The 27,105-nt window shown below is 39.4% G+C and overlaps 1 protein-coding gene and 1 non-coding gene across 4 annotated transcripts in view; both read right to left on the bottom strand.

Moving 5' to 3' along the window:
* The window catches only part of PRKD1 (protein kinase D1), a 349,031-nt gene that overhangs the window by 212,074 nt on the left and 109,852 nt on the right, over positions 1-27,105 (bottom strand). The window lies entirely within an intron of this gene.
* Positions 9,757-9,890, bottom strand: LOC142427157 (small nucleolar RNA SNORA33). Its single transcript, XR_012779971.1, has one exon. It is a non-coding gene; the product is annotated as a small nucleolar RNA SNORA33 (small nucleolar RNA).

Here is a 27,105-nt window from a genome sequence, read left to right as displayed (position 1 = left end):
GATAAAATTAGGTGCCTCAGCTGACATATGGGTCGGCTAATACTCAAGTATATAAGGTACAGATTAAGCCAAACAATTGCTTAGTACCTTTGCTTTCCCTTTGTCATCTAAGAATATAATATAACAAACCCTAAAGTGAATCCTAGCACTTTTGTGATCATCATAACACAGCAGCTAGTTTCAAATGCCTTTTTTGGTAAGGTATGGTATGTTTTGAACGATTCCACGCCAGGTTACATACTCCTTGAGACAAGCAGGATGTGTGCTATACCCTGCATTTGAGAGTCCAACCACTTTTAACCTTGCCTTCAACAATTCCTTCTGCTGCCTTCTACAGAGCACCCTGAATCCAGGCCAAAGAAACAGATAAGAGACAAATTGAAAGCATTACAGTAACTTATACAAATGCCAAGAAATCATAGAGCATCAACAGATAAAGAATTGTTTACAAAGAAGCATGAATGAATGGAAGTAAAATGTAGGAACACAACTCGGGAGAGGGTCACATTTCCCCAACACATGAAAACCAAAGCACCACAGGCCCACCTCCAGGGGGACACCTGAAAATGCTCCGCCACCTGCAGCTCCTTTCTCTCCGGCATTTGTTAACATGGAATATCTATTGCTTTCAGAAGCTGACAGTAAATTCCTTGCCAAAAGTCCAGGGCACTATTTTCCTCTATGTGGAAAACACTGTAAGTTTACTATTTCAAACCCTCGGTCAACCTGCATGTTAGCTGTCAACTTCCGTAAAGATGTACACCCTTGGGTGTTGGGAGTCAACCCTGACCTTATGGGAATGGGTGCATATAGGAATAGAAATGTAAGTGCACATATACTCATACATACACACAATGTTTAGGAAAAGAGTGGTGCCGGTAGTTGTAGAAGGGGGGGTTAAACACTGGACGGTTCACTGAAAAGGTGGCAGCTGGAACCCCCAGCCCCTGCATGGGAGAAGGAAGGATGGGTCACCAGCTTCCAGAAAGGTGTGCAGCCTTGGAAACCCAAGGGGTAGTCCTGCTCCAGCTACCACAGTGGTTATCAGTCAGCATTGACTCTTGGCAACAGGTATGTATATAAATATATATGACTATATATATATGATAACATATGTACATGACTATACATATAAAAGAATGTACACATATATTAGTAAACATTGTATTACATAAATCTGTGACAGAAATGCATATTACATAATATAAATCATAGAGAGAATATTTTACCTTAGAGATTACATATTTTATAGTGTCTCATGTTTAAATATATATTTTTCCTTTTATTCTGATCCCAATTATTCTCTACATCTACTTCTGATATTCTTCCTGTTACATACTGACATTTAACAATGGCTGCAAGATGGCAAAGGACTAAGTGAGCTATACATCACCTGAATTTACATAGTATATAAAAGCTTAATAAGATGACATTTACCTATCTTAAAAAATGGTAGTATTTAATTTCTTACTTAGCTTTTCTGTAAAATTAATGTCCATTTATATTTGTTATTGCTTGTATATCTACAGTTAAAATTTTCAACTCTCACACATTCCTTGTAAAACTCAAAAATTGTACCAATAATTTTCTTTATAATATTTTATTGTAGCAAAATCTTAATAATCATGTTTCTTTCTTCATTTTATGGAGGCAAGCCCTTTTGGTTCTATTTCTGTGTATTAATTTAAATTTTCTTGGCACCTGGTGTCTAAGCATTTCTTAATTGTTAAAATGTTTTTGTAACTGCTTAATATATTTTCCATCATGCTGTTATTTTATAATAGTTTACACTTTTGAACTGTTTAGTTTTCAAACAAAGGTTAGCACTCAACTAAGGTCCAACTACAAACTCCCTGTCATTGAGCCAGTGCTGACTCACAGCGACCTGACAGGACAAAGCAGGATGGGCCCTATAGGTTTCTGAGGCTGCACCTTGTTATGGAAGCAGAGAGCCTCCTCCTTTCCCCAGAGTCACAGCTGGCGGTTTCCAACTGTTCAACTTGTGGTGAGCAGCCAACTAGCAACCAGGACGCCACTGGTGGGGGGCTCCCCTCAACTTCAGCTAAATCCTTTTATCTTAAATCCTTTTGCCAACCACAGTGTTAGACACACCTTTATAAATAGTTAACTAGAAGAAGAGTAAAGACAACTCAAAAGCATTATAAAGATCTACACACCTGTCTGTCTCTATGTGACACATGAATTCCCCTCAAAGCTTCCTCTTAAAGCTATTCCATTGTATGGCTCTGTAATTCAGCTGATTTTGATACATGATTTCCACAGAAGGAAATACACACCTGACTCCAAGCTTTCCTTGGCTTTGATCTTTGCATATAATTTGACTTTTTAAATTTTGAGGTAATTAAATTGATAGTAGAAATTTAACTAAGATACTAACTGAGATGCATCTGCAGAGCTTAAAACAATTTCATATGGATTAATTCAGGAGAGGATCATGTGTTCAATGGACAAAAATTATTACAATCAGTAGTGAGGGAGAGATTGGGCTTCACAAATACAAACTAAAGAAACAGTAGGAAAATCAATGGTTAAATTTTATGTGTGCTAAAAATTAGAAGAAAAAACTCAGTTAATTTGGAGAATGTAAGGAAAGTTTTAAGAAAAGTCATAGAGCGTGGACCTTGGTCTTTAAATCAGGGGATGTATATAAACTTACGGAAGAACCATTGGAAAGCCATGTCACTGCTCTGTTTGGAAGTGAGAGTAAGCATGAAAATGACAAGAGTACGTGCGGACATGGACATGAAAATGGAGGGAGAGAAGGAAGAATAAGTCAGTGCTTATTTACTTGAAGGCTTTACTGACAGTGATGTCAACTCTCCCGGAGGAATTACTCTATGCCAGATACTCTTCTAAGCACTTTACACGCCACAATCGGGTCCTATTTCACACCGTTCCACAGCGGAGAAAACGGACTCAATGACGTCAAGTAACTTGGTGAAATTGGCAGAGCTATGAAGTAATGGAGAGGAAACTGTTGTGCAGTGAAACGGATAGTCTTGCTCACAGTCATACAATCCAATATACCAAAACCCAAACAGAAACTCACTGCCACTGGGTCGATGCCGACTCCCAGTGGCCATAAAGGACAGGGGAGAGCTGTCCCTGTGAGTTTCTGAGACTGTCACTCTTTAAGGGAGTAGACACCCTGTCCTTCTCTGAGGAGCCACTGGTGGTTTTGAACTGCCAACGTTGAGGATCCCAGCGCATCCCATAACTACTATGCCACTAGGGCTCCTACAACCTAACATAGAAAGGAAGTATTTGAGATTATTGTGTTTGATGTCAAAGGTTCGCCATTTTCAGGCAATACTGAGGAAGTACTATTTGAGTACTTTCCTAGAGGGATGCAGCATGGAAACAGTGGTGTAGAAGATGATGGTCAAAGATAAATTGTTTCAGAATGTTGTGCACGGGGAGACTAGAAGAATCACATAGTATGAACTTGTTGTTTTGATCATGTATACGATAGATAAAATTGGATTGGTAGGGGCCCTTCTGAAGTAAAAAATGTGCATTGTTCATATAGCTTAGTTAAAGGTAGCAGAAACAACTTCTGGTTAATTTAGAAAGAAAGAGAAATTATTGAAAGAGATTTGAATAGTTTGTAGAATTTTTGGAGGACTTGCGAACTCAACCAAGAAGGTCAGCAGTAGACATCCCAATGGATAAGGCTGAGGCCTCACCCCTGGGCCCTGCCATCTGAGCTTGTAGCCTGACCGTGTCTAGCACGAGCCTGGCTGAACACTGAGGTCAGTTCCGTTCCCTCTTCTTCCGCTTCAAATGGAAGAAAACGACTGCAGCTAAAGCCACCAGCTGCTGCAAAAGCTCAACGTCTGTGAGGACTGTTAACCAAGGAGGGGGTTAAGAAGGCATTTTCAAGTTCGGTAAAAGCTAGCGGTCAGTACCGGAGTCTAAACAGTATAGAAGAATCATCTAATGGAATGCCACAAACACAAATGAGAAACTTAAAAAATTTCTCATTTACTGAGTATACTCAGAATTTAGCTCCGAGAACACTTGCATAGGGTGTTAAGCATAGAACAAACTTCCACTACAGTAACCTGAGAGGGGCAGAGGGAAGAGAACTCACCATATTTGTCCTAAAGAATATCTACAATGTGACGACTGAACAATTTTTTAATATTCTTGGGAAATTCACTGTTGTATACAATTTACTATGCTGCCACTTCTAGAAAGTGAAAATTTTATGTTCTTCATCTTCAATGACCCAATTATTTATTTTGCATGCGTGTGCTGTTAAAAGCATTCAAATAGTTGTGTGCCTACAAGTGTGCATGTAATTTATTCTTTATATCCTAATAATTCTCTGGACACCTGAAAGACATTCATTGTCCTAGAATAGTGCAGCATGTGCCTCCGGTCAGTTGGAGCAGAAATCACACTTGTTTTGACAGAGTTCTGAATCAAGGAGAAGAGTTACAATCAGCAGTAAAGAACCAGCGAACACAGTTAATACCGTAAGTGTTTCTGCATCAAGTGGTCTGCTTTCAGTAGCACTTGCAATAATATATTCTCATCTGATTCACAAATGCACTTTGGGTAATTTACTTTGTCTTGAAGACAATTTTACTCTAAAGATCCCCCCTTAAGTTCTGAGCATTATTGTCAACAACAAAAACATGCTTTTCTAAAGAATCACAAAATGTGACTTTACATTAGGTAAGGAAAAAGCAATTATAACCATAAGTCTTTGCTGTGAATAATTCAAGATATAAGCTATTCTTCTGTTGCATTTTCTCTGAGAAATTCTTTACCATTCGTTTAGTAGTAAGGATGCAAACTTACCTCGATGTATCATCTAAGTATGTCTGCATATAAAGATCTACAGATGGCTGGCTAGCGGATAGGTAAGTGCTAACTTGAATGAAGGGAGACAATATGCAATAAGAGAAGAGTCTGTAAAAGAAATGACAGACGAAGCCAAATACTAAGGGTGGCCAGGTGTTAAAAGTCAACAGTGTCAAATACTGTAATACACACTGTTACATTCTGCAATCACAGCCTTCTGTCCCCTGTCAGATCTGGAAAGGAACTCACCAGCCGGGGTCAACCTCCAGCCAAACAAGAGTCAGTTGTATAAGGGGGACAGTCACACTAGAATCATCAACCATATGAGATTTTTTTTAAAAGGAAAAAATTTATTCGAGAATCAAGTTCAGAAGGGTTAAGAAAAGAGGATGTGGAAACTCCACTGGGTGAGTGGACTCTACCTCAGACACACTTGTCACCTGAGGACTGAAGTCGGAAAAGACGTGGTGTCTGAGGTAGAAGACAGCTGTACCAAGATGGTTGAACTGTTGGTAGGCAGACAACCCTGGTCTTGCTGCATCAATGTCCTATAAGCGGTTTTAAGGTATGTATTTTTCCAGCAAGCCTGTGACTGACATTCTTAGTGATTATTATTATAAATTTCTCTATTAACTCTCATTGTTTGTTTAAATAGCAATATAGCCATCAAAGGATTGATTCTGTACAAGTGAATAATTCAGGTACTATAATATGGAGTTAGCCTACATGGGCCCAGTATCGCTCTCTCAACAGGACTTAAAAAAATTAGTACCAAGGGTTAATAAAGACAATATTAATGGAAGATCATTATACCCCAGGGGGATGATTGATAAGACTCTCTACCATAAATTAACAAGGGGGATTTGAAAAGAAGCCAGAGGCAGATAAAACAAACAGATCCAGGAATGCACTGGGGCTTGACTAAATCCTAGCTCCAATTTAAGAATAATTAGTTCTTACATCATTTCCCTACTCGATACTCGCCTACAGGAAGGGAATGCAGACGATATGGGCGCTATAGAAAAATGTGGTGAAGAAATGAGATGGTGCGTGGCTATCAGATACAATAGTATGGGATGTCTTAAAGGCTTATCTCCAAACAAGCAGTCATCTGAGTGAGAAGTCAGCTAAGTCCACATGGAAGGAGCACACCGCCATCAGTCACCAAAGGACTGAAAATCATACAACCTGAAGTCAAAGGAGGGATCACTATCAGAGCCTAAACTGTGAGGATCCAGTTTGCAGAAGGTCGTTGATGACAGTGGGAACCAAGATTCATTTGTGGAAACAACAAAGGAACGAAGCCTCCAGTGATCACCCTCTATCCACAATGAAGGGGAGGAAAAACGTGGTTTCCAAACAGAAGGCACTGGAGAGCGGAGTAGAGAGATCGAAGGCATAAATTTCACTTGTACAATTGAAACTTTGTCAGTTGATTCCCCCCTCTGATGTACACTGGACCTGATCTGGTTTTCAACATTTTCTATATGTTTGTTGGTTTGGCTTTTATTTGAGCATAATAAGGTATATCTCATTGGAGCTATATCATTGGAGGTCAACCTCTTGAAGTTGTGTTATATATTTTTCTGTTTTTCAGTCTATGAAACTCAGGACTGATGAACCTATAGGGACATCAAGCAAGATAAAGGTTTCAGGGGGTGAAGGTACTGTGAGTAGAGGGGGGGGGGGTTAGTAAAAGGGAGACATTGCCAAGGAGTCTAGGGGGAAAATGTTTGGAAACTGATTGTGGCAGCAATCGTACAATTCTGCTTGATATGATTGAACTATGGAATGATATGTGTATTAACTCCTAATTCATAATTTTAAAAGAAAATAAACAAAAAATGTTCCATGTCCTACTAAAAAAGATCATTGCTTTTAGGAAAACATGAAGATGCAGATCGTAAAGTAATATTGGCTAATGATGTATGTTTAGCTAAGTGAGCAACTTATAAAAAAAGATTTGCATTATATTCAGTCTAAGTATTCTTTTTCATCATGCCAGCTATAATGAACAGAAGATTCATAATGTTTTCAATAACATGCTGAACATATGCCATAAAAACTATGAGGTTTTTCATTCTGGTTTTTAAAAAGGTATTGATTCTTATCATTGATAAAAAGCATTTATCCTTGATAATTTAAAATTAGTATTATTTTGTCAAATCTTACACCATCCGACGTCTCCCCTCACCCACTTCTCTGCTGTTCGTCCTCCAGGGAGGAGGCCATATGTAGACCAAGGGCTCAAGGGGGAGGTGGGAGTGGGGAGGGAGGGAAAAACTGAGGAGCTGATACCAAGGGCTCAAGTGGGAAGCAGGTGTTTTGAGAATGATGATGGCAGCATGTGTACAGTTATGCTTGACACAATTGATGTATGTATGGAGTGTGGTAAGAGTTGTGTGACTCCCTAATAAAATGATAATAAAAAGAAAAAAAGAGGGAAAAGATTTTCATAAAGGTTGAGTAAGAATAGAGTTCTCAATTTCTGGAAATTTAGAATAATGAAGAGGGTTGGGATCAGATTCGAGCCAATACCATTTGGCATTTCCTAGTGCTGTCTCCATCATAATGTACGTACTTATGTCAAATGACTCCTCCCAAAAATAGAAGTCATTGGATTATGTCTTTACCAACCACTCTTTAAAGGTCATTTTTACCTTTGATTACACTTCAAATTCTTCATTACAGCATCAAGAACTTCCATACATTGCTCCTGATTTATCCTCTAAGACCTATCGCCTCCTGACACTTACATTCTACGCCTAGCTGGCTGGGTTGCCCCACTTACATCATGCTTTGTCTCATCTTTCAGTAACCTATCTCCTTCCTATCCTTGCTATAATTTCTGCTATTCAAACCCTGCATATCATTCTATGCCATACTCAAGCCTCATCTTCTTGTGGAAATTTTAATGTGGGTTAAGAATATCAATGTCCAAATATAAACGTCAGTCCTGCCATAGATTTAATAGCTATTACATAACCCCTCCAAGCCTTGCTTTCCTTGTGGATAAACTGTGGATTGCTCCCTCCTTCATAGTGATGTTATGAGTTTAAGAGATATATCAAAACCATCACACACAGAAGCACATAAACACACATCACAGGCAGCCAAGACTTGTTGAACTGACATTACTTGAGCAGTGACTACCATAGAGAAATATCACCTCTTACGTAAGCATAACCAAGAATGATTGATGTTGTTGTTTATTTTATCAGTTTTATCTTTAGGAGGGAGTTGCTATTATTTTTCCTTCTTTCAATTGGTTATGCATTCTGATGGATAATGCCACACATATTTCCATTAAACACTTTTTCTCATTAGGTGTATGTGTATTTTCAATTAAAGAGGAGTCCTCTCCAATTCAGCTCCATAAAGTAAAAATAAATAAATAAAAGCAGTTATTAATTGACTGAGTGCAAAGATCTTTGGACTAGGCAGTACTAAAGGATTCTGAATTCAATTCACCTCTCTATAACATTCATATTTCCAAATTTCTATGAGCATGTTCTATTCTCTTACTCATATTTCTATTTAGTTTTCTTCACTGGTTTAAAATTAAATTTATCTGTAGACCAAGCATCTTTCTACACAATTTGGAATCACTGTACCATAGGAATGTCATTTCCTAAACCATAATAACAGATAAAAATTTGTTATACAGATATTATCTTTAATTTCTGGACTCTACATTTCACATTGAAGCATTGTGTAGATAATCCCAGGTCCTACAAACAAGACACATTTACTCCTGCAATTTGGAGGAGACATGGATATGAATAGGCCATCCTTTATATGATCTCAGTTGTCACAAATGCTATAGAGGTGTACAAGATACTCGGGGCCCACATAAAATGAGCATTTGACTTAATTTGGAGAAGTGATGGGGGAAAATGCTTCAGGAAAGACTATGCTGGCTCTTCTTATGAAGATTAACTCTTTTCAAAGCCCCCAGTATGGCTGGTGTGAGTTTCTAGTTTGGCATATAATGAGCATGTAATGCATCACTCCCACCCTCTCAACATAAAAAGGCAAAAACTGAAAACAAGAGCTAATTTTCGATTTCTCAGAGAGTTGAAGTCACACGGCTGCCTGCTACCTCAAAAACTGGAGGGACAGCTGGACGGGCACAGAGAGCCACCACTTACTGGAATCAAATGGCCATGTATCAGACACAGCATTTGTGGGGAAACTTAAAGAGTAATTGATTAGTTGCTGGAAACTGAGCATGGAGTAGGTTGAGATATCAAACCTCCACACTCTGATGACTTTACTTCTACAGCTCTACCAGGCTCTTCAAACACCACTCATACTTCCAACATAAGGAGGAGAAAAGTAGTCACTGGGAAATCATGTGCTGTCCTCCTTAAGACCGGTCAGTTCTCAAAAGAAACTGCACACACTATATGTGTTAGTCTGGGTGCTTTAGAGAAACAAATCCACAGAAACTCGTGTATATGAGAGTTTTATATAAAGGTTAAGTGCCCATCAAGAAAATATTCCAACCCAGTGCTATCCAAGCCCACAAGTCCAACATTAACCCATAGGTCCAACACCAATCCACAAAGTCCTCCTCCATCTCACAAAACAGACGCAATGAGGCTGACTGCAGGAGGAAAGCTGAGTCAGTGAGCGTGTAAGCATTTCAGTGTTGGCAGGGGTCTCCACACGGCTGCTCCAGCACCCAGGGCTGCACTGGGGTAGGTCCATGTGGCTTCTCCTTGGGGATGTCTTGCAGGAAGTGAGCCTTGCCAGCTAAAGCAGGGAACTGGGTAAGGCAGCTGCACCCTGATCTGACCATCACAAAGCGAGCGACCTTAGAACTACAAAGGCTAGGCTCACCGAGCCATTTATCTCTCCACCCTTCAATTAATCCCACATGTGTTTTTCGGCCAGGTTGGCACAATAAACTTTTTTTTTTAATGTAGCCATTTTCAGGGACCTTAATGATCTCAATTATCCTTAAGGCTCCTAACATGGCTTTACTGCTATTGCCAGCTTTTTCTAAATTTCTGCAGAACCACATACAAGTTAGCAGAATCAATGGCTGGCTGGCTGGCTGGCACAATAAACTTTAAGTGTCTCGCTATACTATGTGGGTTACATCAGAGTCTAATGAACATAGCAGTAGGAAAATGATCCCACTCCATGCTCCTTGTAGCTTGCATGAGGGGTGGGGGAGGGTGGGAAATACCCAACTACAAACCTGTGCACCCAATTCCAGAAAATCACCAATTTCCTTTTCTTCCCTATAAGCTATTTTTCACTCTCTAGAACTTTCTGTGAATGGAGTTGCATACTATGAAATACTTTTGAGCAGTTTATTTCACTTCACATCCTTATTTTGAGAGTCATCTATATTATACCATATATCAAACTTCCTTCATTTTTTACTACCAGGTAACATCCCATCATATGGATATATGTACTAGAGGATGTGTTTTCCACGTGGCAGTACCAGAGGTCACTTGAGCTGCAGCGCCTCCATAGTATGGTCATCTATGGCTACAATACTGTGAATAGAGTGATTCTAAAGGTATACCTTGTTTAATTAAATCTAATGACATATTGAATGCTGCATTTTAAGGGGTAAGTGGATATTATTAATATGCGATCCATTATGTGATCACAATCACCAGAAAGATTATAGAGGTGTACAAAATGCTATCAGGCTACATAAAATGAAAGCTTGACTTAAGGGGAAATGATATATCACCACCATGTTAGGTCAGAACATGGTGCCCCCACTCCCAAAAATATGTTAGGAAGGTATATTCAACATATAAAATTTTTAAAGCCATAAGAATACAAATATAACATGATTCTAATATAAAAATCTAGAACTAAGAAAATGTGAAAATGTATGTCCCATTTAATACTATAATGAATTCTATTGGCTTATGTTACAGTAAAGTTAAGAAATAACTGAGGTTTAATGTCAAACATAGATAAAGGTTTAATATCAAACATAAACTACATCATGAAATAGTAGTAAAATCAAATAGTTTTTATAAGGTCAGAAAGTCTATAGTTCGTACTATAATTTAGAGCAGCAGTTCTCAACCTGTGGTCACAACCCTTTAGGGGGTCGAAGGACCCTTTCACACAGGTCATCTGATTCATACCAGTAGCAAAATTACAGTTATGAAGTAACAACAAAAATAATTTTATGGTTGGGAGAGGAACCACAACATGAGAAAGGTCATGGTGTTAGGTAGATTGAGAACCATTAATTTAGAGTCAGCTAGGATTAGCACTTTCTTAGTAATACTATCAAACATCTATTTTGATATATAAATCATTACATCCAAATGTTATTAATAGAGCTTTCTTAGCAAAGAGAACTTTTTTATTTAATAGTTCACATTTTCAAGGCCACCGCTTAACATTACTTGAACTTGTAAATGATGGAAACTAGAAAGAAAAAAATAGTTCAACTAGTTCAAGGTTTTAGGAAAATAATGTTAAAATGCGGCCAATTTGAGGACATGGCTTTAAAAAACATTCTAATGTTCACTGGATCACAAATGATCTGATCAGAAAACACATTCAAAAATATCCAGGAGAATGCAATGGCGATACGGAGAGTTATAAATCAGGGTTTTTTAGAGCTTTCACTCTTGCATCATGAAACAAAAATGACAATCTTCAGATTATGAGTGCTGCCAAAATTGGAGAAAGTTCTTGTGGTTAAAATAAAGCAAAATATGCACAAATATACGAGAGTAACAAAAGACTATTTTTTGCTTGCCAGAGCACTGTAATTTTATTTAAATGGTAGGTGTTTCTGAAGAAGAGAGAATGGCACTGCACTTACAATGACATCCAATTCTATAGCTCGTCGATGGTAGGCATCTTGAAAACGCAGGCAGGAAAAACATGCCCATAGGAAAAATAAAGTAGCAAATTATTTTACAATCATCCAAAGCATAATCATCAAAGAAACCCAAATCTGTACACATTTTCTTTTCCCTTCAGGTAAATGTAAGATATGTTCTGCGGAAGAAAGCAAAAGCCACCACTGAGAATCAGTTTGCTCTAAGATACCTATATGTCATATTTGTAAACTGCCATATTCTGTAAGGATTATCGTAGCTCTCTTTTGGGGGAGGGGGCGCTTTCTGAAGTTGGGACATGAAAACACAGTTGGGTCTGCCCAATTAAACAGGAGCCAGGTTCAAAGTAATCATGTTCACAAACAGTGCATATTTATGATTCAAATAGGCAGGAACAAGCACAAGTTCGGTCTTTTTGTTTTACAAATTTCTTAAGTCTCGAAAAAAGCAGCTGGCTTCCAGAATTCCTCTATACAACTCTGTGGAGGTTGTGGATTTCACGTTGCCCACAGCTGCTGTCTGCCCACCGTAATGGAGAATGCGACTAAATTGTTTTATGAAATAAACCCTTATTCAAGGTGTGTTTTGAATTGAGGACACACAAGAAAGCATGCAAGCTAGGAAAGTGCCTTATCTAAGCACAGCCTGTGAGTGCTGACTCATAGGCTGTGTTCTCAATTTACTAAGATCCAAATGTTCTTTCCAACACAAGCAGATTTTTACCATGGCCATTTTACATCAAGTTTATTAGCAGTTTGCAAATGTCTGCTGCGAAGGGTGATTAAGTTGGTCTTGTCATAATATCCAGAAATATTAACAGACACTTTAGACCCAAATGCTACTTGTAAATCAAAGTTAACATACTGCTGTTATAAAGGGGGGCTCAGACTTTCATGTTCTCTTAGACTAGTTTCAAGTTTTAACTCTGTGAATTAAAAAGCACTATGATTTATCATATAAATTATAATATAGAATAAAGTACCGTGGACTGCCAAAAGGATAAACAAGTCTGTCTTGGAGGAAGCACGGTCAGAGTGCTCCTTAGGAGCAAAGTTAACAAGACTGCATGTCACACACTGAGGACATGTTAGCAGGAGCCACCAGGCCCTGGTAAAGGACATCTTTCTTGGAAAAGGAGGGCCATGTTCAAAAGCAAAGAGAATACTTTGAAGATTCAGATACAGCTGGCCTAAGGCATGAGATTGTCAATCGCTTCATGGGTCTGGGAAAGCTGGACAATGAATAAGGAGGATCGAATAATATACAACTGAAATAGGGTGTTGGTGAAGAATATTAACTGCATGATGGATTTCCAGGAAGTTTAAATTTATAGAAAAATGTTCCCTAGAAGCATGAATGGAGAAATTCGTGTACTTTAGAAGTGTTGTTCAGATGGGCAAGTCCCAGGAGGGCGTCATAAATCTTGGTAAACTAGAGGGTCAGTACAATAGACCTTCAAGGAAGTAACAAACAGTAGTGTCCTGGGTAACGACTGTGAGGCTGGTGCAGAACTAGGCAATGCGTCGTTTCGCTGCACAAAGCTGGCCCTGAGTTGGAACCAACGCTAAGGCACCGAGCAAGAACAGCGGACATTACTGTTGAACACTGTGGAATGCCTTTTTAAAATAGGCGCATTACTACCAGAAATCAAACAAGGAACAAAGTAAACGGCTATGTCTGGAAATATAATGTGTCCCTTTTACTACAGGCTGGTATTTTTTGCTATCATGTCCATTCTGATATACATGGCAACATATGACAGCAGAACTGCCCCATCGGTTTTTTTAGATTAATCTTCATGGGACCAGATTAGCAGGTCTTTTATTACGTGGAGCTCTAGATGTGTTTAAACCACAGATTTTTCACTTGGCAGCTAAGCTTACCATAAATTACTAATTAATTTTCTGCTTACTGCTTTCTCCACTTCTACAGACAGACTTTTATATATTTATAATCACCATGTGAATAAATGTAGAATTATCTACATTTCTCATACAGTTGTTCAATCCATATTGTACCTTCAAAATAGAAATACAAAAAATAAAAATAGGATTCGATCTAACATTTTGTATTATGGAAAACTTAGTAGTCTATCAGGAGCGCTAACTCTGAATATGTGTACGCTACTGTCTTTATTTTGGGGTTGTTTTCTTTTTCAAACAGATATCAAGATGGTAGAACGAAAGGTTAGATCACTATTGTGACTCTCCCAATGCGCTCGGAGTTATCTCTTCATAATTTTTCCCAATTTATAATAACCAGCAATGCGTGAGGTTGCATATCCCTACAAGCCTATCAATAATGAGATTTGTGATATTTAGTTACTTAATAACTTACTAGCACTGCAAAAATATGGTAGCACAGTAGTTACAAAGTGGGCTGGGATCCACATGCAAGACAGTTCAAAACCACTAGCAGCTCGACAGGGAAAAAAAGGGGGGGCTTTCTACAACTAGTAAACAGCTACAGCCTCAGAAACCCACAGGAGGGTCACCAGGAGTCACCACTGACAGGGCTGGCAGTGAGCTTGAGGGCAATAATCTGCAAGTGTGGTTTTTCCATGTCTGCAATATTGCTAAACTAAGCACTTCCCATTCCAGCTGGGACATGTCTGTCTTCAAGTGTGTGAATTTGTCATTCTTTAAATACCTGCACACCGGAACATGACTGCTGCACACCCATTTTCATGAATGCCCAAGGAAAATCAATATCAACTATTTAGTAAGCAAACGTATTAAAAGCTCATCAAACCAACTTTACTTTCAATTTGATGATATTCTAAAACTACCTATAGGAATCCAGCAAATATCACCCAAAACCATTTACTATTTTTTTGTTTGTTTTAAACGTTTTATTAGGGGCTCATACAATTCTTATCACAGTCCATACATATACATACATCAATTGTATAAAGCACATCTGTACATTCTTTGCCCTAATCATTTTCTTTTCTTTCTTTCTTTTTTTTTCCCTTTGCTTTTTTTACATTTTATTAGGGACTCATACAACTCTTATCACAATCCATACATATACATACATCAATTGTATAAAGCACATCCATACATTCCCGGCCCCAATCATTCTCAAAGCATTTGCTCTCCACTTAAGCCCTTTGCATCAGGTCCTCTTTTTTTCCCCCTCCCTCCCCGCTCCCCCCTCCCTCATGTGCCCTTGGTAATTTATACATCGTTATTTTGTCATATCTTGCTCTATTTGGAGTCTCCCTTCCCCCCCTTCTCTGCCGTCCCTCTCCCAGGGAGGAGGTCACATATGGATCCCTGTAATCAGTTCCCCCTTTCCAACCCATTCACCCTCCACTCTCCCAGCATCGCCCCTCACACCCTTGGTCCTGAAGGTATCATCCACCCTGGATTCCCTGTGCCTCCAGCCCTCATATGTACCAGTGTACAACCTCTGCCCTATCCTGCCCTGCAAGGTAGAATTCGGATCATGGTAGTTGGGGGGAGGAAGCATCCAGGATCTGGGGGAAAGCTGTGCTCTTCGTCGGTACTACCTTGCACCCTGACTGACCCATCTTCTCTCCTAAACCCCTCTATGAGGGGATCTCCATTGGCCGACACTTGGGCCTTGGGTCTCCACTCTGCACTACCCCCTTCATTCAATGTGGTGTATATATATATATATATATATATATGGTTCTTTTTCTGTGTTTACATATTTAATATGATTTATATTTTATAATTATATTGACTAATATACTTATATTTTACAATAAGCATTGTTACTGAATTGACATATAGGAATAACAATTAGAAAAGGTTTCTCTTCCTCTGTGTTGCGACCTTGCTTTTACAAGAATGTGTATTCAATAATTCATCTTCTTCAATTCTATTCTCAACAAATTTTCATATATCTTGTAAGAAACACTCCTAGAATCTCTGCTTAAAATTTGTATTTTCTTCAGCATACAGACACACTTGTTTAACTTAGTGATGATTGAAAATTATGTTAACTCTAAGAATGAGACAAATCAGTCTGAGATGGCTGACCAAGAAATATTTAATAACACTATAATCTGCTATTATAGCAGTCGTTTAAATCACTTATGGAACACAGAGTGTTCTTATTTTCCTATACATATGAAAACATTCTATGATGCTCATAATTCATGAAAACTGGGCTTTTTTAGGTCCCAAAATACATGAAGTATGCTGTGAATGCACATTTTAATTATAAAATCCAACTTGCTTAAAAGCTCCTCTGTTAGCCATTTATCTCGAGTTGGGCAAAAGGAGGAAGTTTTAAAAGTTGGACAAGAAAAATAAACATGGTTTACTAAAACAATTCAAAATGTTTCAGCCGTTCATATCTACGTGTTTCTTTCTTAACGACAAATGTTAAGTGCTTCTGTCATCTATTGACACATAAATACCAGTGATAGGCATATTGATAACACTCTTCTAAATAAGCAAATGATTTGTCTTGCTAAATGAAACCTCCCAGCACAATTGCATGGTATATTATGTTAGCATGAATTAGTTTGTTAGGTAAATAACTTTAAATATGAAAGAGCAATCAACAAGTTCCCATCAAAGTCATTTACTTGCATGTGATGTGCTTTCCTGAATTGAGTGATTCTTGTTTGTCTCCCTTAAGTTAAATTCCCCAACTCCTGAATATAAAAATTAGAATGAATTTTTTAAACGATAACAAATCAAAATTGTTTAAACTCTTATCTTCCTGTATGTATCACCTTACAGATTAATTTTTCTTTTTTTAGAGACTGTGACATTTTTTTCTATTGCAATTTTTAGATGTGTAACCAGAAATTCTTGTAACTTCTAAAACAGGAAAATGAATGAGTGAGTATTCTAGGTGAGTGACATATTGGTTGGTAATAAGGCTATCAATGGTATTTAATGTAAATATTTTGCACATGTTGTCAGGAGAGTCCCGGGAGAAGGACATCGTATTGTGAGAAGGACACAGGACAGGGCAGTGTTTCATTCTTTACGCACCAGGTTCACTGTGTCGGAACCACCTTGGCAGGACCTGGCAACTTCCTGGCATGAGCTCCCCCAGGGAGAGCACACATGGAGAAGGAAGGCTCCGACACTTGAAGACGTGGAATAGGGGAGAAACAAGTGAGTCATGGGCATTAGGGAGTATTCACTAGCTCTCAAATTCCAGGGCAAGCCAAGTCAAATGCAGATCAAACATTGCCCAGTGGACATAACAATTTGGAGGTCACTGTTAACCCGTATGGGAATTCAGTTGAAGTCGCATTAAATAAATTTAAGGAATGGTTACATGAGAATTAGAGACTAGTGAAGACAATTTTGAGTTCCCTTGGAAATGGGGCTAAGAGGTAAGAAGAGTCCAGAGAATAGCTTGTTTTTTGTTGGCTTGCTGGTTGTTGTTGTTTTAAAGATAACTGACATTTTACAAGAATTGATTCTTCATACAGCTACCAAACAAAATATTCACTTAATCTAAAGTCAAAGGTTTAATGGGAGCGGCCATTAAGACATAATGGCTTGAACTAACTGATGGGAAAATATTTTATCCTGAAAACCTCTTGACCCTTAATCAGGTCAATCATATGTACCAAATGTTACAATTTACACAAATTCTAACTATAAATCAAAAGCGATAGTCAGTTTTTTATTCCTTTCAGTAATAGTGGGGGGTTGGGGAGACCCTCGTGGGCACGATGTTCAGAAAAGGCACATCTGTATGAGTAGATCCTCTAGGGAAGACATCACTGCAGTTTGGAAACAAATTTCCTATAAAGAATGAATTGAACGTCTTTCCACCATAACTGCAATAAATCTAATGCAATAAAATTAAGTTGTAGGGATGATATTAATACCATTGCTTCCACTTTATGTTTGACATGCACTATGGAAGCAATAGCTTAACTCTGCGAATTACATTGTTATGAACCTCTGGAATATGTAAACATAAATATGATTGGACCTGCTCTAGTCACACCCTTCCAGCAGCATTGTCACTAAATGGCCAGGTTTCCTGGCAAAACTCCAAACTTCTATCCCAGAGGACCCTCTGCAATACTTATTCAGGACTATCCCACGTACTTCAGGGTCCAATGGGATCGACGGGGCAACAGCCTGCTGCAGATCACGAGACCTCTCACTGGAAAGGCATTTCTAGTTCTATCTGAATCTTTGAACTGCTAACCTTTCAGTTGACACAAAGGTTTCCAAACTTATTTGGCCTACTGTCCCTTTTCAGAAATAAAATTATTCAATGCCACTGGCATTGAAAACCTTTGTACTAACACCCATAATCCAGAATAAAGTGCCCCAAAGCTCACTGCCATGAAGTCCATTCTGACTTCCAGTGACCATCTAGGACAGGGAAGAAATGTGGGTCTCCAAGACCATAACTCTTTACAGGAGTAGAAAGTCTCTTCTTTCTCCCATCGAGCAGCTGGTGGGTTGGAACAACTAACCTTGTAGCTAGCAGCCCCACAGGTAACCCACTATACCACCAGGGCTCCTGGAGTGAAATGCAGTTCATCTGCTTTTATACCACCCCCACCCCCTCCAGGGTGGTTCCAGGCCCAAGGGGTACAATCATACACTTTGAGAAACGCAACTAATAAACGAGCACCTGGAGGGAGCGCTAGACTGACCTGCGATTGCATAATTCATCTTAAAGGCAATTTAACCATACGGGGGAGGCTCTAAAGCTGATGTGGGGGTGGTTGTACAATTCTCCTTGATATGACTGAACTATTGAGTTATATTATATGCAAATTACTTGCCAATAAAACTGTTGAAATAAATAAGCAAGCACTTAGCTGTACTAACCACAAGAATCCCTAATCCAAACAGTACGTGTAAGAACCACAGCCCGCGCACGAAGACCCTGCATGTCTCTGTCTCAGGCGCTGTCACTGCTGCAAGGGCAAGTGCCACTAGACCAGACATCCAGCTTGGCTTTTGGGTTTCTCCTCCTCCATCTGGCCACGAAACGTTACCCGAGTGTGAGGGTAATAAAACTGAGGTGACTACAACCGCGCTACCGTTCACTTAGCCTTTCTTTGCCAAAACAACCATGACCGAGGAAACCAATGACAAATCCTCAAGTCCCAGCGACTTTGAGAAACACTAAATCCCTCTCTAAATTTTAAACTGGATCCACTGAAAACATACCAGTGACAGAGAAATTCAGTCAAGTATAACCATACTGCAGAAATAAATGTCACTTAACTCTTCTTGCATATTAATAAGTATGCCACCCTGGAAACCATTGTGCATACATATGTACATTTAAATACAAAGGACTCTCCTCCAAACATTTCCAAGTTGATTTAAAATGTCAACACAAATTTTAACCATTAAAATAGACAAATATCAGCTCTCCTCCGGGGAAAATTTTAAGTCTTTGAAGCCACATGTCTGCCATGAAAATTCTTCCCCTTATTTTTTTCTTTGAAAATTGCACTTTTCTGACAGCAATATGCAGTTCCACGCAGTTCCACCCACTTCCCACTGCTTTTCAGACTTATGGAGCAGAAGCGCCACCAAAATACATATTCATAAGCTGTCTGAAGCATTAATTCCACACATGGCAATGTATACTTGCATCTGTGGTTGGAGCTCCTAATTTGTAAAAGCAAATATAATGTGTCTGAAAATCTTGATGAGCGAAGCTTTCAAATTCAAGCCCAGAACATTAGGGAGGCTCTTAGACATAATTTCAAGAAGCAATAGGCTACGTTTTTAGACTACCTGCAATAATGCAGAGTCAAGGCAGTGTCTCTCTAAGGACATGATTACTGCCCAGGCTAATTCCCCTCATGGCTTTCTTGCGTCTATCTCATATGATGTATAAATTGACTGAAGAAAAAAATGGTTGGCAATATCGTCTGCGATGATGTTAATGTTAGATGTCAACTAGACTAGGCCATGCTTCTCAGTATTATGAATTACCCTCATGTGGTCATCTGACGTGAGAGGAGATTCTTCGGGTGCGTGGTCTGCATCCAATATACCAGAGGGTTTCAAAATATTGAGGGTGGGGGGTGGTATGGGGGGGTGGAATTTAAAGGTTAAAGGAATGTTTTCCCATCAACTATAAAGCCCCTCCACATATAAATGTCTGGGCATAGATCTCTGTCTCTCAGTCTTGCATCTGCTTCAACATCATCTGACATCGGCTTCCTGGGACGGGAACCAACAACTGCCAGGTGACCTGCAAATACCGGCATTCATCAGGTTGGGCAGCCCCATGAGCCAGCAGCCGGTCATGTAGCCTGGTCATTTGACTTCTTCGGGAGAAGTTTATGTAGCATACTGGGTTACATGGTAAGCTGCTTACTGCAATGGCAGCAGTTCAAACCTACCAGCCACTGTGGGGCAAGCAGATGAGCTTTCTGCTCCTGTAAAGAGTTAATTTAAATCCTTGGAAACCACAAAGGGCAGTTTGACTCTGAGTGCAGTTAGTCAATCAACAAAGGACAGATTCGTATGAGACTATTACTAGAAAATAAACACGATGACTGGCACAGCAAAAGAATCCAAGGAAATAGACTTTGGAAGTTCTGAGGGAGGGAAGAAAACGGTGGGCATGTGAACGAACAGACTAGAAAGCTGACAAGTGTGGACTTGGGAGTAAAGGTGGACCAGACCAAACCTCCTTTCTATGCCAATCATCGAAACCCTGTACAAGTGAAAAGAGATGCCAGGGGAGGGGAGGGGTGAGTGGTTTGAACTCTTGGACTCAGAGTTGAAAATAGAAATGTAGCCCCCACCCCACCAAGACCTAATCGATCCATTTTTCAAAAAGAGGAATAAAAAGATGTACAGCATCGGAGGAGACAAGAGGCAGTCCCACTTTGTCCAATAGGGGCACCATGATTGGTATCAACTCCATGGTGTGTGCTCTTTATCATGCACGCACTCACCCATCCATCCATCCATCTATCCATCCATCCACGCATGTACCCATGCCACTGCTTTGTATCTTCTAGAGAACCTAGCCTAAGACATAAGCTCACCCTCAGTCCCACTGTGATGCACTCGGACTTGCAGGGCCGATCCTCCGGCATAAACTCTGACAGTGTTCTGCTTCCAGCACTTTGGGTGCCATCACTGTGGCACTTGAAATACAACTGCCATAGCCCCGCAGCACAACACACACGCCACCACCGTGGGACAAACTGCCGGAAAATGGCGGTTTTCTGTAGCAGGGCGCAATGAATAGTGTAGTGGTTGAAATGTTGACAATAATTTTTAATGACATTCCATATCACTAATTCTTTTTCTCTTTTCTAAGCAATACTCAGTAGTACATGAGCTAAACCTTTTTCTCTGACCTTGGGTTATAATTTTGTTTCAATAGTTATAAATGTATAGGTCTCATTTTCCCCTCTTTCTTGGTAGAAAAGTAGCTTTGTGTTCTGGTAGCTGCTTAAGATCGGAGAAACTTTGCTTTGCTAATTCTGGTCTGTTTCTGCAAAGAGATTTGCACATCATCCCAAAATACCGATGAAAGGGGTTGTGTTCTTTCACCATGATTTACACAAGCAATGCGTTAAAACACCACGCAGTTGAGCATGATAATAATGGTCTGGGTTCCCGATGGTATTTTAATGAATTGATTGTGTAAATAGTGATGAAAAATAAACCACTCCAATATTTTGAAAAACATGATTTTTTTGAGACTGTAAAATGTGTGTCCGTTTTACAGTTATGCATGTCAGTGGTTTGAAACTGCTACCTGATATTGCTGAGTTTCCTGAGGAGCACGTACTTCCCTTGTTAAGAGTTTACTGTTTGTAACGCTCATCCTTTTCTCTCAGAGAATCAGATATGTTTATTAGGAAATCTTACAAATGAGCATCACATGCTTCGACTCCCTACCTGACTTTCAGTGGCAGGACGATGAGTCCGTACTCAGATTCGGGGTTGTTGGTGTCACGCTGGTCCAGCACTTGACTGTTAACGCAAAGCTTGGGAATTCAAACTCGCCTGGGGGTTCCGTGGGGAAATGACCTCAAGAGCTGCCCCTCCAGGGAGGACTGCCTGGAAGACTGTATCCAACTCTGTCTGACTCTGCCAGGGAAGGTCAAGGTCGGTCAATACCAACTCCACTCCCGGGGAAGCTAAAAAGACAGCATGTAACTAGGAAAGTATTTGCCTTCCAGAAAGACCCACACTGCGATGTGGTGTCCTAAAGCACACAAGCAGGGAGTACCACAGAGCAGTCTCCCAGTTTCGGGCTTTCTTGATTTCCGTTTCATCAAACTCTTTCATTCAGAACTTGAGATTTATTATGCACAACACACAATAAAAAGTGATTCCTATGAATTGCTTAAGATGACTTCAGGACCGATAATGAAACTGATATTCTACTGTGAGGCAGATTCCTTATATTTCTGCTATTTTTCCATTTACATGTCTTCATATTTGGTAAGAATATGTCCCAAGAAAATATTGGACTGGACTTACTTTATAAATCTGAAAGATTAAAATCTAAACAATACACACTTTTCATATGGGCAAGTGCTAATTTCAAATGAAAGACTCAAGAATACCAGGTAGTTTTGTCTTCGTGTTTGTTATATTTTCATGAAATATCTTTAGCTTTTTAATACTCTCCCACCCTCCGGATAGTTATCATACAAATACCCTCTAGTTATTTCAGCCCTCTATTTTTTTAAAAGTCACTTCCTGAACAATCTACCCCCTCATTTGTTTTCCATGTCACACTTACTTCTTAAACGCTACTCTGGTTGTCCTCGTTTAAAAATAGAGCTACTATGTGCTATATATAAATCTAGTTCAGACACTATTCTAATTTGAGAGTTTGATATGATTCACGAAACACTGTTGTGTGCAATAGCTTATCTAATTAATTGTTAGATGTGCCTTGGGGGTCTCCAGAGGAATAAAAACAACAGCAGATACAAGGGTGAGTTAAAAAGTTCTGCTACAAAATCATAGAAACTTTTATCAAACAAAAATATCAACATTTGAAACTGTTTAGAACCAGATAATTTTTAAGTAGGTGTGTCCAAGCTCTCACCCTCCCACCCCGCCCCCCAATTCTACATGCTTCAATTTGTTCTGTGTCAAAAAGGCAGAATGCACATGCTCAAGGGGTTGCTTTTAAACATTTTTATTTAAACAACTGTATGAGGACATAAACCAAATATCATATAATTCAATGGTTCAGGCATATCAAGAAGAGTTGTACAATCATTACCACCATCACTAAAACAGTTTCTTCTGTCTTGTAGTCGTGGCTAACCACTCCTGATGAACTCTCACCCCTGCCGAACCCTGCATGAACCATTATTCCAGTTACTATCTCTATAAATTCATTCATCCTAGAGTTTATATTCCAGAAAACATCCAGAAACAAAAGACAGAGTCAAATTACTAACCAAATAAAACAGAGAAAAGCCCCAGTTGAAAAGAAACTAAAAAAACTAGAGCAATTCTAAAATGGGTCAAAAGGGAAACTAAATAACAAGGTGTTAGGTGTTCCCAAACTACATCTGCATAATGCTCTTTCCAAATTCACTCTGTAATATGATAAGCCTATTCACATGCCTGGTCTATGTTCAACTGAACCAGAATGATAAGTGGAAAAATGTTCTTAAAGAAATAAAAAGGATGGAAACATGTACAAATATCCTTGGCACAATGTATGTATGTATGCATGCCTTGTGATAAGAGCTGTACGAGCCCCCCAATAAGATGATTTTTTTTAAATACCACCGTGCAACTTTCCTGCCCTTTTTCTGACTAAGGCAGTTCTGAAATTTCTTTATAAACTTCTTCTCATTGAGTTCTTGAGAGTGTCATTCTTCAAGAAAATCTATCCCTTTGAAGTCACAAAATAATGTTCTGAGTGGACCTGTCTGTCATGAATAGATCTGACTCAGCAGCTCCTCTTGGAAGCCACTGTTTTGATTGGGTCTGCTTGTGAGGCACCGGGACAAGCCAGGGGCTGTGTTTCATTCGGTTGTGCACAAGGCTGCGAGGGGTCGGAGCTGACTCGATGACACCTCTCCACAATAGCAACAACTCTGAGGGGAGTACACTAATGAGAGAATTTGTCTGCACAATCCACTGTTCAGAGGCTCAGGTAAACATGCTTTGTTTGAATAAATCAATGCACTTAAAAACTGGAATACTAGTAGTAATACTTTTGGGCTTCCCGTGGGCACTAATGTGCACAATGTAAGGAGTAGGTTCACATGACTTGGGGGACGTAGCGAGCCAGAAATCTTCAGTTCGAAGAAATTCAGTCTGAAGTAGTTGCAGCAGTGACAGCCTTGAGACTGCTGCTCTTTCCTAAGCCTCTCTTTCTGTTCGTAAGGCCACCAACCAATGGAACTCGGCCCAACATGTTAGTGAGGATGAGCCCTTTTATGCTCGCCAACTGATGTAGGTTTTAGCCATGTCTATAAAATCCCTTCAGAGGGAATACTTGATGAGGGTTTGAGTCAGTACCTGTAGCCACACAGCTACATACAACAATTGCTATACTCCAGTGAGCATCGACTGCTGCTTCCAATGTGCGCCAATGTGGAATAAGGAAAATAATCAAATGAAGCAACAGTCTCAAGCCACTACCTATCACAAACCAGTAATGTTCAGGTTTGGAAATAGTTATAACAGATCTAGATCCTAATAACACAGCTACTAACACTCAGTGATTGCTCTAACCCATGTAGTAATATCAACTCGCCATGTGGCTTTACTAAAGCTACTTTTATTCTCAGATTATCAGTACACGTATTTGCCAAAAAGTTGGGGCTAGGACTTAACACTTAGCTTGTGGGATTATTACATGGGTTTGTGATAGGTAGTTCATAAATGTCTGGGGAAGGAAGGAAGGAGCTGAGTAGGAAGGGGAGAAATGGAAAGAGGAAAGAAGGAAGGAGAGAAAAAACAACAAATGAATGAATGTCAAGGTGAATTTCTAGGAGGAACTTACTAAGTCACTGTACTTGAAACCACAGAGGGGAAACGCATAGGAATAGGAAATGGCCTCTGGTTTCAAGTAGTGTACACTGGACTAGGAAATAAGGCCAGAAAGAAATGTCTTTGGTAGTTTAGAGTCCTGGACAGCTATCACCTGCAGCCCCTCAGGTGGTTTAAGTCCTGTCTTTTCTTTAATAGTCATGCTGGAGCAGGCCAACCACTCACTTTTCTTCTCACACTACCTGCTACCACAGCCTCCTATGTGAAAATTTTAAACTACTATATGCTATGCATATTTCATAAATGGAACACTGTTTTAATTTAAGCTTTCAATATAACTCCCCTAACACTATTTTTGTAATATCTATGTAATACAAACACATTGCGTAAATAATCATAACACAAATACATTAGGAAAGAGGCACATGGGGACTGCATCTCATCTATCAAGTAGTTTAAGAACTCTGGTAGAATGTCAGACAAAAGGCATATTATTAGAGTACAAAGGTCAAAAGCAAATGCATGATCAATAAGATCAGCAGACCAAAGATTTATCATCTCAGAAGATGGATCTAAGTGTGAGTTTGTAGTGCCTGATTACCTCATAGATTAATATATAAGGATAGGATATTGTTAAAATTAAAACAAGTACCATGTAACATTCTTAGGATGGCATAATGAAATGGAAAATGCTGTAAAGGAGAGCTGTAATTCAGTCAACTGGGGTAATCAATAAAAGATTGGAACTTAATGAACCAATCAGTGTTTGTATCAAATTATCCAGGGAAAAGAAATGTGATCCGGTGACCTCCTTGGAGAAAGGTTTTCCCATAACCCAGTTAGAACAGCCTTCAAGATGAATGAGTTCCTTAGGCTTTAATGGTGCCAATTAACCTTGTCAATTTATCCAATGTCTACTGACTGATTCTTTTTTTCCCCTTTTTTTACATTTTATTAGGCTCATACAACTCTTATCACAATCCATACATATACATACATCAATTGTATAAAGCACATCCATACATTCCCTGCCCCAATCATTCTCAAAGCATTTGCTCTCCACTTAAGCCCTTTGCATCAGGTCCTCTTTTTTTTCCCCCTCCATCCCCGCTCCCCCCTCCCTCGTGTGCCCTTGGTAATTTATACATCGTTATTTTGTCATATATTGCCCTATTCAGAGGTCTCCCTTCCCTCCCTTCTCTGCCGTCCCTCTCCCAGGGAGAAGGTCACATGTGGATCCCTGTAATCAGTTCCCCCTTTCCTACCCACTCACCCTCCACTCTCCCAGCATCGCCCCTCACACCCTTGGTCCTGAAGGTATCATCCACCCTGGATTCCCTGTACCTCCAGCCCTCATGTGTACCAGTGTACAACCTCTGCCCTATTCAGCCCTGCAAGGTAGAATTCAGATCATGGTAGTTGGGGGGAGGAAGCATCCAGGATCTGGGGGAAAGCTGTGTTCTTCATCGGTACTACCTCGCACCCTGATTAACCCATCTCCTCTCCTAAACCCCTCTATGAGGGGATCTCCATTGGCCGACCCTTGGGCCTTGGGTCTCCACTCTGCACTTCCCCCTTCATTCAATATGGTATGTGTGTGTGTGTGTGTGTGTGTGTGTACACACACACATATATATACATATACACACATATATCTTTTTTTTTGCATGATGCCTTATACCTGGTCCCTTTGGCACCTCGTGATCGCACGGGCTGCTGTGCTTCTTCCATGTGGGCTTTTTTGCTTCTTAGCTAGTGATCCAGACATCTTGCTATAGAGAGCAATACTCAACAAAACCATACTATTCATTGTGAATTAGTAAGCAGGCATTCTAGTTCATGAAAGACATTATTTTGTGAGTTTAATTAGTGGGCACCTGTCTTCTAGAAAATACAGCATATTTGATTAAACTCGAAAGTAGTAATCTGGAGTACAACATGTACAAACTAGAATCTGCACCTCCAGGGACTGACCAGTTTCCTAGACCAGGCATGATTATACATCTGTAACCATCCTCAGTTATGTCTTTGGATTTTAACTCTATATTGAAGTCTCAAAGAACCTATCAGCTTTAAGAACAGGATGGAGAATAAGAAGTATTTCAGTGGGCAATAAATGTGAGGAGATCGTTTCAAAGTAATACAAAAAAACATTGCTCAAGTTAAAAGATGCTAAAAGACAATGTACACAAAAGTTAGAATAAATAACATATCTAATGGTATGCAAGGTCTATAGCTATGAAGACTGAATAAGAAGATAGGAAAGGTAGACACTGATGTTTTGAAACATTTTAAGGAAACAGGAATAGAAATATGTTTTTACTTATTAGGTAATGAAAAGTAATGTCTTTGTGTTGGGGGTATGTTGTTTGTTTACTATTGTTACTTATTTGCTTTTTAGTCAACAAAAAGAATTATAATTCTGCATGAATAAAACTAACTTATTTTGGATGTAATAGCTGCATTTGAGGAGAGAGTGAGAGATCCATGAAGCTTAATGAAAT

This window comes from Tenrec ecaudatus, chromosome 14, assembly GCF_050624435.1.
Source record: "Tenrec ecaudatus isolate mTenEca1 chromosome 14, mTenEca1.hap1, whole genome shotgun sequence".
NCBI classification, from domain to species: Eukaryota; Metazoa; Chordata; class Mammalia; order Afrosoricida; family Tenrecidae; genus Tenrec; species Tenrec ecaudatus.
This window is presented reverse-complemented; position numbering and strand designations above follow the sequence as displayed.